Raw genomic sequence first — 12403 nt, 5'->3', positions numbered from 1 at the left:
CTATCTATCTATCTATCTATGTCTGGGTTTTCTCTGGTTAACCCACAATAATGTGAACATGAATGGCTCATCATGAGTTAGCGTGGGGTGCTATCCTGTGACTGGAATGGAATGGTATCCTGTCAAGGGACATTCTTTCCCAGTTTTCCTGTTGCTGGCTGTGATAGTTCAGTTGGTGATCCTAAGTTTTCCGAGACAGGATGAGTGTGGATTATATGTAGATTCACTGTGATGAATTGGCATCCCGTCTAGGGTTGGTAACTGTTGTTATAGGGTTTAGCCCCACTAAATTTGGATTACGCAGACTCAGATCCTGGATGGATAGAGTTAAACATAATTAATTAATTGAAATTCACCCAAAATGTTCAAAGATTTAAAAAAAATTGTTTTGTGCCCGTCTAAATAAGAAGACAGAAACTTGTCTAATGAATTGCTCATTGCTTTATGTCTTTAATACACACCTACACAATTACACCAAAGAAGTGCTCCTGCAATTATTCTTGCCAACTTGAAGATTCTTATTAATTTTACTTAGGAAAAACTTAATAAATGAAGCATCCAGTCATTGCTAACAGTGACAGAAACCCAAGACACCTCTCCGCTCTGGCATCACTGGTGTTGTCTGCTGCCAAGCTGCGAAAAAACACTAGTCAGATGGCCAGCAGACCTTCCAAGCTCTTCAAACGGTCAGACAGTTTGGCTCATCCGTTTTGCTTAATAACACGAAAGCAGAGTGCTGGAAATCACGTTTAGGTAGCATGGCACAATGAGACATTTCCTTAGACTGGCTGCCAAGTTCTGTATGGGGTTAAGAAAAGTCTCTTTTCAAGAATTCTATAAAAGTCACGGGCCCTTCTGTATCTGCAACACATTTTTAAAAGCTGAATTTACCTCTGACACAGATTCATCTGCATTATGTTACTGGATCTTCCAGGATGCTTAACAGTTTAAAACTGAATCTGAAGAAGTGGAAACTTCTGCTGCAGGGTGGAACAATAATTCCTGCCTTATTCTCAAGGCAGCCAGAATAGTCCCCAGCTCTCCTTGACAATCTAATGGAAAATGCAGGTTTTGGAAATTGGATGAATGGAAATAAATAAGTGTGGTTTGTGGCATTAGGGTTTGGACTGTTGCCTCACAAATTTTCTAGCTCTAACTCTGCTCAAAATGACAGAGTGCAGGAGTGTGAGGCCAGTTGATGCAATAGACACAGCCCAACAATGGTGCCCCAATACACTTCAATAACCTGTTCATTTAAAGAAACCTGATTTCTAAAGTGCCATGTAAACCTTTATTCCGGTTAAAGAAATCAGGTTATTGGCCTCTGAGACACCTGATTAACAGAGGTAGACTTCTTCACAAATAACCCATGTATTGGTAGCCAGGAAAGAATACAACTTGAGATGCCAATGTAAGGTTGGAGTATCGCTCAAAAACAAAATGAAAACAGTGCAAGGATTAATTTCACGAAGGCAAGCGTTCAGAAGCAATGTCCCTCACAAGTGTCAGTTGGGTATCTGACGCCACCTTGAAAGAACAGGATGGCTTTATAAGGCCGAGACCAGCAAGCGTGAAGCTCTAAGTGAAACAGCGGGATCACTCGTCCTTCTTGAGCGATTTTTTTGTCTACGGAGAAAGAAGGAGAAGATAACATTACTGTCAGTGGCCCTTCTTACTCAGGGTGGAACTGTTTACCTCACTGGAGCCAGGAAGGTGGTTCCCAGACGCAGATGCATGACACCCGAGTATGTGGTCATGTAAATCCTTAACCGAGTTACTGTTATGGATTGTGTAATCTGCGCATGTCCATTGCACTATGTCAGCCTGCACGTGTATTTGCTTTGCATATGATTTCAGCAGCCAGAAGTATCCACAAAATAAATTTACAAGCGATCGCATTATTACTTCACCTGGCCTGAAAGAAAGAAAGAAAGAAAGAAAGAAAGAAAGAAAGAAAGAAAGAAAGAAAGAAAGAAAGAAAGAAAGAAAGAAAGAAAGAAAGAAAGAAAGAAAGAAAGGGTGCAGAGGAAGTGGACATTCTAAGGGATGGCAGTAAAAGAGAGGGACAGCATTAGAGCGATGACGAACATAATTCGGTTTACACCGATTCCTGGTTTTGTTATTTCAGAGGGGCCTACAGCCCAGGCAGTGATGTTCAGTGCCAATAGTTAATGCCTGTTCTCTTGTCCCTGGTTTGGCGCTATGGAGTTCAACATTCAGCCAGTTGTCACCAGACTTGTCAGTTATGTGCCATCATGTTCTAAAAGCAAACTGCATGTGTGTCCATTCAGAGATGTTGTCCATCCCCTTTTTTCCATGTATGCCTCTTCTCTTTTTCCACCGGGTCATTCATTGCTTGTCTTGGAGAGGCTCTCTGATCTTATTGCATGACCATACTACATCACCTTCCTCCTCTTGACTATCGTGAGGAGGCGTTCATAGTTGCCTTTTTATTGTATGATGATGCAACTGATCTCATCGTTGGTGATGACAAGATGAAATCCCCAGAATAGTTCTTTATCACATCATCTCTACCACTTGTATTTTTTTCTGAAGTTCTGCTGTCACGGTCCAGAACTCACATACATATAAAAAGATTGAAAGGACCAGGGTCTAAACGGCCTTAAGACTTCTTCATTTTTCTCTTAAGTTTTTCTTCAGTTTTGCTAGGGGTTCTGTTATCTGCACAGCCCTTGATATTATTTCAATTTTTGAGCCCGCTCCTCTGATGACAGAGCCCAGGTATGTGAATTGGTTAACAGGGTCCAGCTCACGCCCATGAGCTGTGATCTTTGTTGTGATTCGTCTTCCACTGTATGTCATCAACTTGGTCTTTTTGGCATGCCAAATTTTGATGCTGCTTCCTCTAGGAGTTTTACTAGGCGAGCAAGCTTAGTTTTACTTCCCATCAATTCATCAATGTCATCCTACTGCGCTCGTCAAACCCTGATGATCTTCAAGGACATCAGTCATGATATGCTAAAAAAGATGTTAAAATAGAACTACACACTAGTCCAATTTTCTAATTATGTAAAATGAAATTAAAAGGGCATCACACAGGAAGGAACCCAAAAGTGACATTAAATCAAACTAGTGAAATGACCCACCCAAAAACCAGTGTACAGGAGCTAACAAAAATTAGACTTATTGAGAAGACTCTGCCTAAAGAGGAGTTTCTTGGTCACTGTAGTATAGTGGTTAGTGCTGTTCTGCTGCTGCCTCTCAATGCCAGTGTTCCGGGTTTGAGTGCTGTATCTGCTTGTTGTCCATACGGAGTAGGCACTACCTCGATGTGTCTGTTTGGGGTTGATTCTTGGTGCTACAGTTGTCATCCCGCTTTCCAAAAAGAAAACAACATGTGTTTGGTGAATTGGTGGTTCCAAATTAGCCCACTTTCTGTGTGAAAGGGTCTTGTAATGCACTGGTGCCCATGCAGGGTTGGTTTCCTTGTGAATTTGAAAAAGCAAGTTTGATAATAACTTTTATGGACAGAATTTCTAGGCGCAGCCAAGGTGTTGAGGGGGTCCGGCTTGGTGGACTCAGGATTGGCTCACTGCTTTTTGCAGATGATGTTGACCTGTTTGCTTCATCAGGCCGTGATCTTCAGCTCTCTCTGGATCGGTTCGCAGCTGAGTGTGAAGCGGCTGGGATGGGAATCAGCACCTCCAAATCCGAGACCATGGTCCTCAGCCGGAAAAGGGTGGAGTGCCCTCTCAGGGTTGGGAGCGAGATCCTGCCCCAAGTGGAGGAGTTCAAGTATCTCGGGGTCTTGTTCACGAGTGAGGGAAGAATGGAGCGTGAGATCGACAGGCGGATCGGTGCGGCGTCCGCAGTGATGCGGGCTCTGCATCGGTCTGTCATGGTGAAAAAGGAGCTGAGCCGTAAGGCAAAGCTCTCAATTTGCCAGTCGCTCTATGTTCCTAACCTCACCTATGGTCATGAGCTATGGGTAGTGACCGAAAGAATGAGATTGCGAATACAAGCGGCTGAAATGAGTTTTCTCCGCAGGGTGTCTGGGCTCTCCCTTAAAGATAGGGTGAGAAGCTCAGTCATCCGGAAGGGGCTCAGAGTAGAGCCGCTGCTCCTCCACATCGAGAGGAGTCAGATGAGGTGGCTTGGGCATCTGATCAGGATGCCTCTTGGATGCCTCCCTGGTGATGTGTTCCGGGCACGTCCAACCGGGAGGAGGCCCCGGGGAAGACCCAGGACACGCTGGAAGGACTATGTCTCCCGGCTGGCCTGGGAATGCCTCGGGATTCTCCTGGAAGAGCTAGAAGAAGTGGCCGGGGAGAGGGAAGTCTGGGCATCTCTGCTCAAGCTGCTGCCCCCGTGAGCCGACCTCCGATAAGCGGGAGAGGATGGATGGATGGATGGATGGATGAAATTTGATAATGTTATGAAGCTGTAGTAGTCATATAGATGGTATAGTGAAATTCTTAACTTGTATTTCCAACCAACATACAACCTGTCACTGTGTTAAACAACAATCTATTACAATATTTAAGTTTGTATTACTTAATGGAAACAACAAAGAGTCTGTGCTAGTATCTTTTAATCTATAATTTTGCAATATAGAGTAGATTCTGATATAATAAGCAGACCATACCACTTCACCTTCTTCCTCTTTATTATCATGAGGAGGCGTTCATAGTTGCCTATTTATTGTATGATGATGCAACTGATGTCATCATTGGTGACGACAAAATGAAATCCCCAGAATAGTTCTCTAGCACCTCATCTCTACCGCTTGGATTTTTTGCTGCAGTTCTGTCGTTAAGGTCCAGGATTCACATACATATACAAAGACTGAAAGGACCAGGATCTAAACTCAGCCTTAAGACTTCCCCATTTTTCTCTTAAGCTTTTCTCCAGTTTCGCCAGGGGTGCTATTGTCTGCACAGCTCTTGATATTATCTCAGTTTTTGAGCCCACTCCACTAATGATAGAACCCAGATACATGAACAGGGTCCAACTCATGTCCATGACCTTTGATCTTTGTTGTGATTGGTCTTCTACTGTTTGTCATCAGCTTGGTCTTTTTGGCATTGATTTCCATGCCGTATTTTGATGCTGCTTCCTCCATGTGTTTTACTAGGTGAGCAAGCTTAGTTTTAATTCCCATCAATTCATCAATGTCATCTACAGATCAGAGGTTTGTGATGGTGCATCCTACTGCGCTCATGGAACCCTGATGATCCTCAAGGACATCAGTCACAATATGCCTAAGAAAGATGTTAAAATAAAACTAAACAATAGACCAATTTCCTATTTATTTATTTAATTATATAGTGAAATTCATAACTTGTATTTTCAACCAACATACAACCTGTCACTGTGTTAAACAACAATGTATTACAATACATAACTTTGTATTACTTAATGAAAAACAACAGAGTCTATGCTAGTACCTTTTAATCTTTACATTTGCAATATACAGTAGCTTCTGATATAATAAGCAGAATTGTGTAAAATGCAAATGACATTAAATCTGATGGAATAACAGGTGATGAAGTGGTGGCAAAAACAATACAGAAACAGCAGGTGTGTCCAGACACTATTTCAAATTAGAAAAACACTTGGGAAATGCAATGTCATGTAGACTGTGTGAAATGCTTGATGCAGACAAAAATAACTTTTGTTAAAACATAAGATAATATGCTGACTGAGCTGGTGATCATAGGCATAACTCGGGTGGGAAATTTTAGGTTTGAACCCCTCCAAAAAAATCATATGACAGTTCCTTCTGGTTTTTCATAGAAGGGATTATAATTGATTTATTTTTAATTCCTGGCTATTCCCCTTGCTAATATGTGCCCTAGTCCCTAACCACTAGGTGGCACCTGATAGTCCCAGTCCTGTATAACTAGAACAGTGTTAAACAAGATGGAGGGCAGACTGTTCAGGGACAGTTGTGGGCCCTTAAATGTAGAACAGGGGTCCATTAGTCACTAAATTTAAGGATTGTACAGGACTGATCTCAGAAGTCACTCCAGAAATAAACCAGTAAAGTAAACCCAGAGGTAAAGAGGATAAACGGCCCGTGCCTGCCAGTCAGGAGGTGGGCTGAATTAATCGTACTGCATCTGTGAACAGTGTTTTTAGACACTATTAAAATCTCTTGAACAGCAAGTGTTTTCAAAAGTTTTGTTTCCTGAAAAATTATTTGTGATTATGATAGACAGCTTCAAGACAGATATAAATATAATTTCACTGACTGTATGATGTAAAAATCTAAGAAACAAGGAATGAACTTTTATTGAATTTAGTGTGTTTAATCAATTAATGATTTCGACACATTGCAATGTTCTGATTTTCTTTTGTACTCAGCATTTGATGCATCTCGTTTTAGAGCCCAACAACAGCACTGATGGATTCCATTTGCCCTGATATCTATTGTGGACGCTAGGGGTGCTGTTGCCCCGTAAAACCCAACAGACAGACATCCAGGACACATGTATAAAAGCACTAAGAAGAATTTTTAATTATTTTTCTTAAATACAGTGCACAAAGCACCACACACGCCACAATCCACCAATAACAATAATCAATAATAATACAATAATAATCCTCCACTCCCAGCAGCTTCGTCACCCAACCTCCCAACTCCGGCTGTCTTTGCTGGGTCTCCAACAGTCCTTTATATATTCCATGACCTGGAAGTGCTTCTCCTCTTCTTCCGGGTCAAACGCCACATCATCCTTCCTCAAGCCTCCCGGAAGTACTGTGGGTTTCCGTTCTCGTGACTCCGAAGTACTTCCGGGTTATAGGAGAAGTAGAAGTCCCCTGGTCCTTTATGAGCTTCCCCTGACAGCACCCACGGCACTCAAAAGGGCTGAGAAAATGGACTCCATGTCCCATGGTGCCCTGCAGGAATCCGGGGTACATTTACCGACCAGGGGAGCTGCCACCTAGCGTCCTGGGGGAGGCAGTGTCCTGGAAAGGCTGCCCTTCTCCACTCTTCCCATTCTGGGACGGATTGAGCTGCCGGCCGTCTATCACACTATTTTCCATCATTGCAATGTCCTGGTGAAATATTTCAATTTAGCCGGCAGGAAGTCCAATTGTGAACGCAGAAGACTAATCTTTAGCGACATGTTGCACTTCATGGTTTGTATGCTTGAAGCGTGTTGTCAATTATCTGGACATAGTTTGGTGCTCTGTAGATGCCTCAATAACCTCCTTCAGTGTCTTCCATGCAATTTCCTTCTTGCAGCACTAGCTGATCTTTGAACTTCTCATAATTGATTATATGTCTCATTTGATGGGACAATACATTCATATTGGCATCAATTGTTTGTGGAAATATCTTTCTCAAATATTAAAATTCTTCACCTATCTTGTTCACGGATTTCATTAAATTTTTGATCAGTCAAGATTTACATGAAGAGGAGTTAAAAATACCTTGGTTGGATTATGTGCCTCACTTATCTACCCGAGAGCCAAATGCTCACAGAGTGGCCTGTTCTGTTCTGAGACTCTTTAGTGTGACTGTCCCAACAATACTTGGGATATCTGAGCTGCACCCCTAGTAGAAGTGCCACTACTTTTAGATCACTACGGATCTTCAAGTTGTAGTTGTTGTACTTTTAATATGAGGGGAAATCACAAAATAGGCGATGGGCCCTTTCCACACTTCTATTTTTTCTTCTGGGAGGTGTCACTAATGTGTAAGCACTCTTCTGGTTAACATAAAAAATGACAAAATTGGAGTAAAAGTGCTTTGGTAGTATTCCTCTGTGTTCTGATTCAAAACATACCCATCTCTCTCTGAGTCTCAGCTTTCCCCAATGATGAAACACAGTGAAGATAATACATTTAAACAATCAAAAGAGATAAAAGAACTCATTTTTATACACCACTGCAACACTTATGTTGGTAGTCGACACTTTAAGTCTAATGAGTACATAACGTTTACGCGCTGCCCTAAGACTGATGCTGTGCTTTTATAATGTCATTAGTGTTGTACTGTCATGGGAGTCGGCTTTTGAAATGGCAAATGCTTGTCTCGGAGTTAACAATGAGGGTCCATGCTGATAGAGAACAGCACAGCAGGTGCCTCCTCAGTGGAATACGGCTATGCAATGGCATCTGCTCCTAGTCATGATATATACTTTAACGTAACTGCAATGTTTGTAGTTTTTTTCTGACTAACAATATGAACCATAAGTTTAAATGCCGTATGTTTGCATGTTTCATGTCAGGAACTTAATAACTCGCATACAATAAATGAAAAAACTTTCTAAAACAAAGCAACAATAAATGGTCACTAAGAAAACAGGTCCAATATGGTCATTTTATAAAACTGCAACTAAGTTATCGTATTTATTCTACTGTATTCCAGTAACGGCACACTACACAATAACGTGCAGGGAATACACTTGACTTGAGTATTCCTAGTTTTCATCCTCTTTCTCTGTACATTTAGCATTCGTTTGCTCAGAGGTTGATGTGCTTTCTGCTTCCTGAGCAGCTCTTCTTTTCTCCACCCTAGCGGCCCACTTCTTCTCTTCTTTCATTGGCATCTTTTTGCGTTGAAACTGATGAAGTCAGCGTTCGTGTTGCAATTACCTAGTACTTTTTCTTTAATTTTTCACTTAAGATGGCACTTAAGTCTTCAATCTGCCTCAAGAATGATTTAAGATATGAAGAGGTAGGGGAAGTGACGGCGAAGGTGGTAGGAATGAGAATGGCGCCCATACGTATGTGCCACATGGCCACCCTGCTGGCCGCTGCAGAGAGTTGATTCTACAATAAAATAAAAAAGAGGAATAACCTTGAAGGTCAATCATCACCCGAAAGCGGATAGCAGACATCACGTAGTATAAGTGTACCAAATATCAGGTCAATAGGTCAAACAATTTGTGAGCTACAGGTGATTTAAAATCCTAGACAGACAAACGGACAGCCACGGTAGCGTATTATATAAGAAGATTGCAATATACTGACATCTGTCGAAACAGCGCAAGCTTGTGGTGACATTATTAGGTTCATAGTTTAATTATTACTCAGTATTGACAGAGATTGTAACTTTTTAATAAATAGTGTTTATAGGCATTACCTTTAATACAAGCTTTTTTTTAGTCAAACACTACTGATCTCTCTTACATCAGTGACTGCACACCACAGGCTAAGACATTACTAATCATACTGCACGTGTTCATTAATAGACCTTACTAATCAACTATTATTACAGAGCTAACGTTGAAAATAAAAAAATGGGTTACCTGAAACTGTTAGCACACCGGCATAAGAAAGTTAACAGATTTACCTTAGTAATTATAAAAGAATTCCTCTACTGAACTTTTACTGTCTTGTCCAGTTTTAATGCTCTTGTTATGTGGATGTTTTTAATGATACATCTTACATTGCAAAAATCGATTATTAGAAGTGGAAACAGAGATGCAGAAAAAAATCCAGCCATTGCAGGCAGACTAACAGGAAATAAATTTACTCATCAATGGGTCTTTTCCAAATTTTGTGAAAATGGTCAATTGCACTAAAATGTTACATGATTTGAAAATTTAAAGATGATTTTTGTGATCAGCAGAGTAGAATGCATAAGATACACCCAAGGGCATTCACAAACTAAATCTTTGTTGTCCAGTGGAGGAAGTCTTAAGATAGACATTTCTGTTGTTAATAAATCCTTCAGCAGGGAGCCTACTCTTCATTCATTCTTCCACTCAGCCTTTTCTAATTGGCAAGAGACACTTACTTTAATCTAAACTGGAGGAGCAGAATTGTTGGCTGCCCGGTAACACACCAAACACTGAATGACTCACCAATAATCCAATTTCCACAGTCCACTGTGTACCTAAAGGGAGTTTTCCCCTTAGTGTCATCCAGCTATGTGCACCAGCTTCTCAATGGCTTCTCATCTTATCAATATTGATTTTTCAGCATTAAATATGGATAAATACATAAATATGTGTAGATGGTCTAAGTTTGAGACTCCTACAGATAGATAGATAGATCTTAATTTGGCCCCAGGGGAAATATGGATTTTTACAGAAGCGCTTTAAATAAATAAATACATAAATAGAAATATAAATTAATATATATATATACACACACACACACACACACACAAACACCCATACTATGTTCTGAACACACATCAGAATGACTAAAAAGAAAGATAATTTTACAATAAAGAAAACATTCAACTTGGTGGTCACAGTCCCAGTAGGGCATAATGCAGACTTACTGCTGTTGGTATAAAGGAGTCCCCACCGTGTTTCTTGACGCACTTTAGCTGAATATTTTGTTGACTGAAAGTCCTCAGTGTTAGTGCGACAGACACAGGATGTGCAGCATTGTTCATAATGGCACTCAGTTTTGTTTTCATTCTCTCCTTTTCTGTGACCTCAGAGCTCCAGAGTGTGTTGTATAACTTGCCCTTTAAATCAGCTTGTTAATTCAGTGGGCCTCTCTTGAAGTGATGTTACCAGCCCAGCACACCATAGCATAGAATACCACACTGGCCATCACAGAGTTATAGAGCATGTGAAGAATGTCGCTTCCCACATTAAAGGAACGCAGTCTCCTAAGGAAAAAGAGCCTGCTCTGCCATTTCATATATTGTTCCTCTGTGTTCCAAGACCAGTCCAGCTTGTCATTGATGTGGACTGCCAAGTACTTGTAGGAGCGGACCGCCTCTACATCTACTCCCTTAATAGTGATTGGAGACGGAGGCCCTTTCTTCGGTTTTGCTGATATTAGGATGCAGACAATTCTTTTCGTACCAAGAAAGAATGTTCTTCACTTGACTCCATTACTCTGTCTCATCCCCCGTTATCAATACACAGCTCTTCCTCTTTTCCGTTATTATTCCCATTTTTATATCCATCCATCCATTGTCTCCCGCTTATCCGAGGTCGGGTCGCGGGGGCAGCAGCTTGAGCAGAGATGCCCAGACTTCCCTCTCCCCGGCCACTTCTTCTAGCTCTTCCGGGAGAATCCCAAGGCGTTCCTAGGCCAGTCGAGAGACATAGTCCCTCCAACGTGTCCTGGGTCTTCCCCGGGGCCTCCTCCCGGTTAGACGTGCCCGGAACACCTCACCAGGGAGGCGTCCAGGAGGCATCCTGATCAGATGCCCAAGCCACCTCATCTGACTCCTCTCAATGCGGAGGAGCAGCGGCTCTACTCTGAGCCCCTCCCGGATGACTGAGCTTCTCACCCTATCTTTAAGGGTGAGAAGCTCAGTCATCCGGGAGGGAAACTCATTTCAGCCGCTTGTATTCGCGATCTCATTCTTTCGGTCACTACCCATAGCTCATGACCATAGGTGAGGGTAGGAACATAGATCGACTGGCAAATTGAGAGCTTCGCCTTGCGGCTCAGCTCCTTTTTTCACCACAACAGAACGATGCAGCGCCCGCATTACTGCGGATGCCGCACCAATCCGCCTGTCGATCTCACGCTCCATTCTTCCCTCACTCGTGAACAAGACCCCGAGATACTTGAACTCCTCCACTTGGGGCAGGATCTCGCTACCAACCCTGAGAGGGCACTCCACCCTTTTCCGGCTGAGGACCATGGTCTCGGATTTGGAGGTGCTGATTCTCATCCCAGCCTCTTCACACTCGGCTGCGAACTGATCCAGAGAGAGCTGAAGATCACGGCCTGATGAAGCAACAGGACAACATCATCTGCAAAAAGCAGTGACCCAATCCTGAGCCCACCAAACCGGACCCCCTCAACGCCCTGGCTGCGCCTAGAAATTCTGTCCATAAAAGTTATGAACAGAATCGGTGACAAAGGGCAACCCTGGCGGAGTCCAACTCTCACTGGAAACGGGTTCGACTTACTGCCGGCAATGCGGACCAGGCTCTGGCACCGATCGTACAGGGACTGAACAGCCCTTATCAGGGGGGGGCCGGTACCCCATACTCTCGGAGTACCCCCCACAGGATTCCCCGAGGGACACGGTCGAATGCCTTTTCCAAGTCCACAAAACACATGTAGACTGGTTGGGCAAATTCCCATGCACCCTCCAGGACCCCTGCTAAGGGTATAGAGCGGTCCACTGTTCCGCGACCAGGACGAAAACCACACGTTCCTCCTGAATCCGAGGCTCGACTATTCGATGGACCCTCCTCTCCAGGACCCCTAAATAGACTTTTCCAGGGAGGCTGAGGAGTGTGATCCCTCTGTAGTTGGAACACACCCTCCGATCCCCCTTCTTAAAGAGGGGGACTACCACCCCAGTCTGCCGATCCAGAGGCACTGTCCCTGATGTCCATGCAATGTTGCAGAGGCGTGTCAACCAAGACAGTCCTACAACATCCAGAGCCTTGAGGAACTCCGGGCGTATCTCATCCACCCCCAGGGCCCTGCCACCAAAGAGTTTTTTGACCACCTCGGTGACCTCAGTCCCAGAGATGGTGGAGCCCACCTCTGA

The sequence above is a fragment of the Erpetoichthys calabaricus genome, chromosome 11 (genome assembly GCF_900747795.2).
Source record: "Erpetoichthys calabaricus chromosome 11, fErpCal1.3, whole genome shotgun sequence".
Classification (NCBI taxonomy): Eukaryota; Metazoa; Chordata; class Cladistia; order Polypteriformes; family Polypteridae; genus Erpetoichthys; species Erpetoichthys calabaricus.
This window is presented reverse-complemented; position numbering follows the sequence as displayed.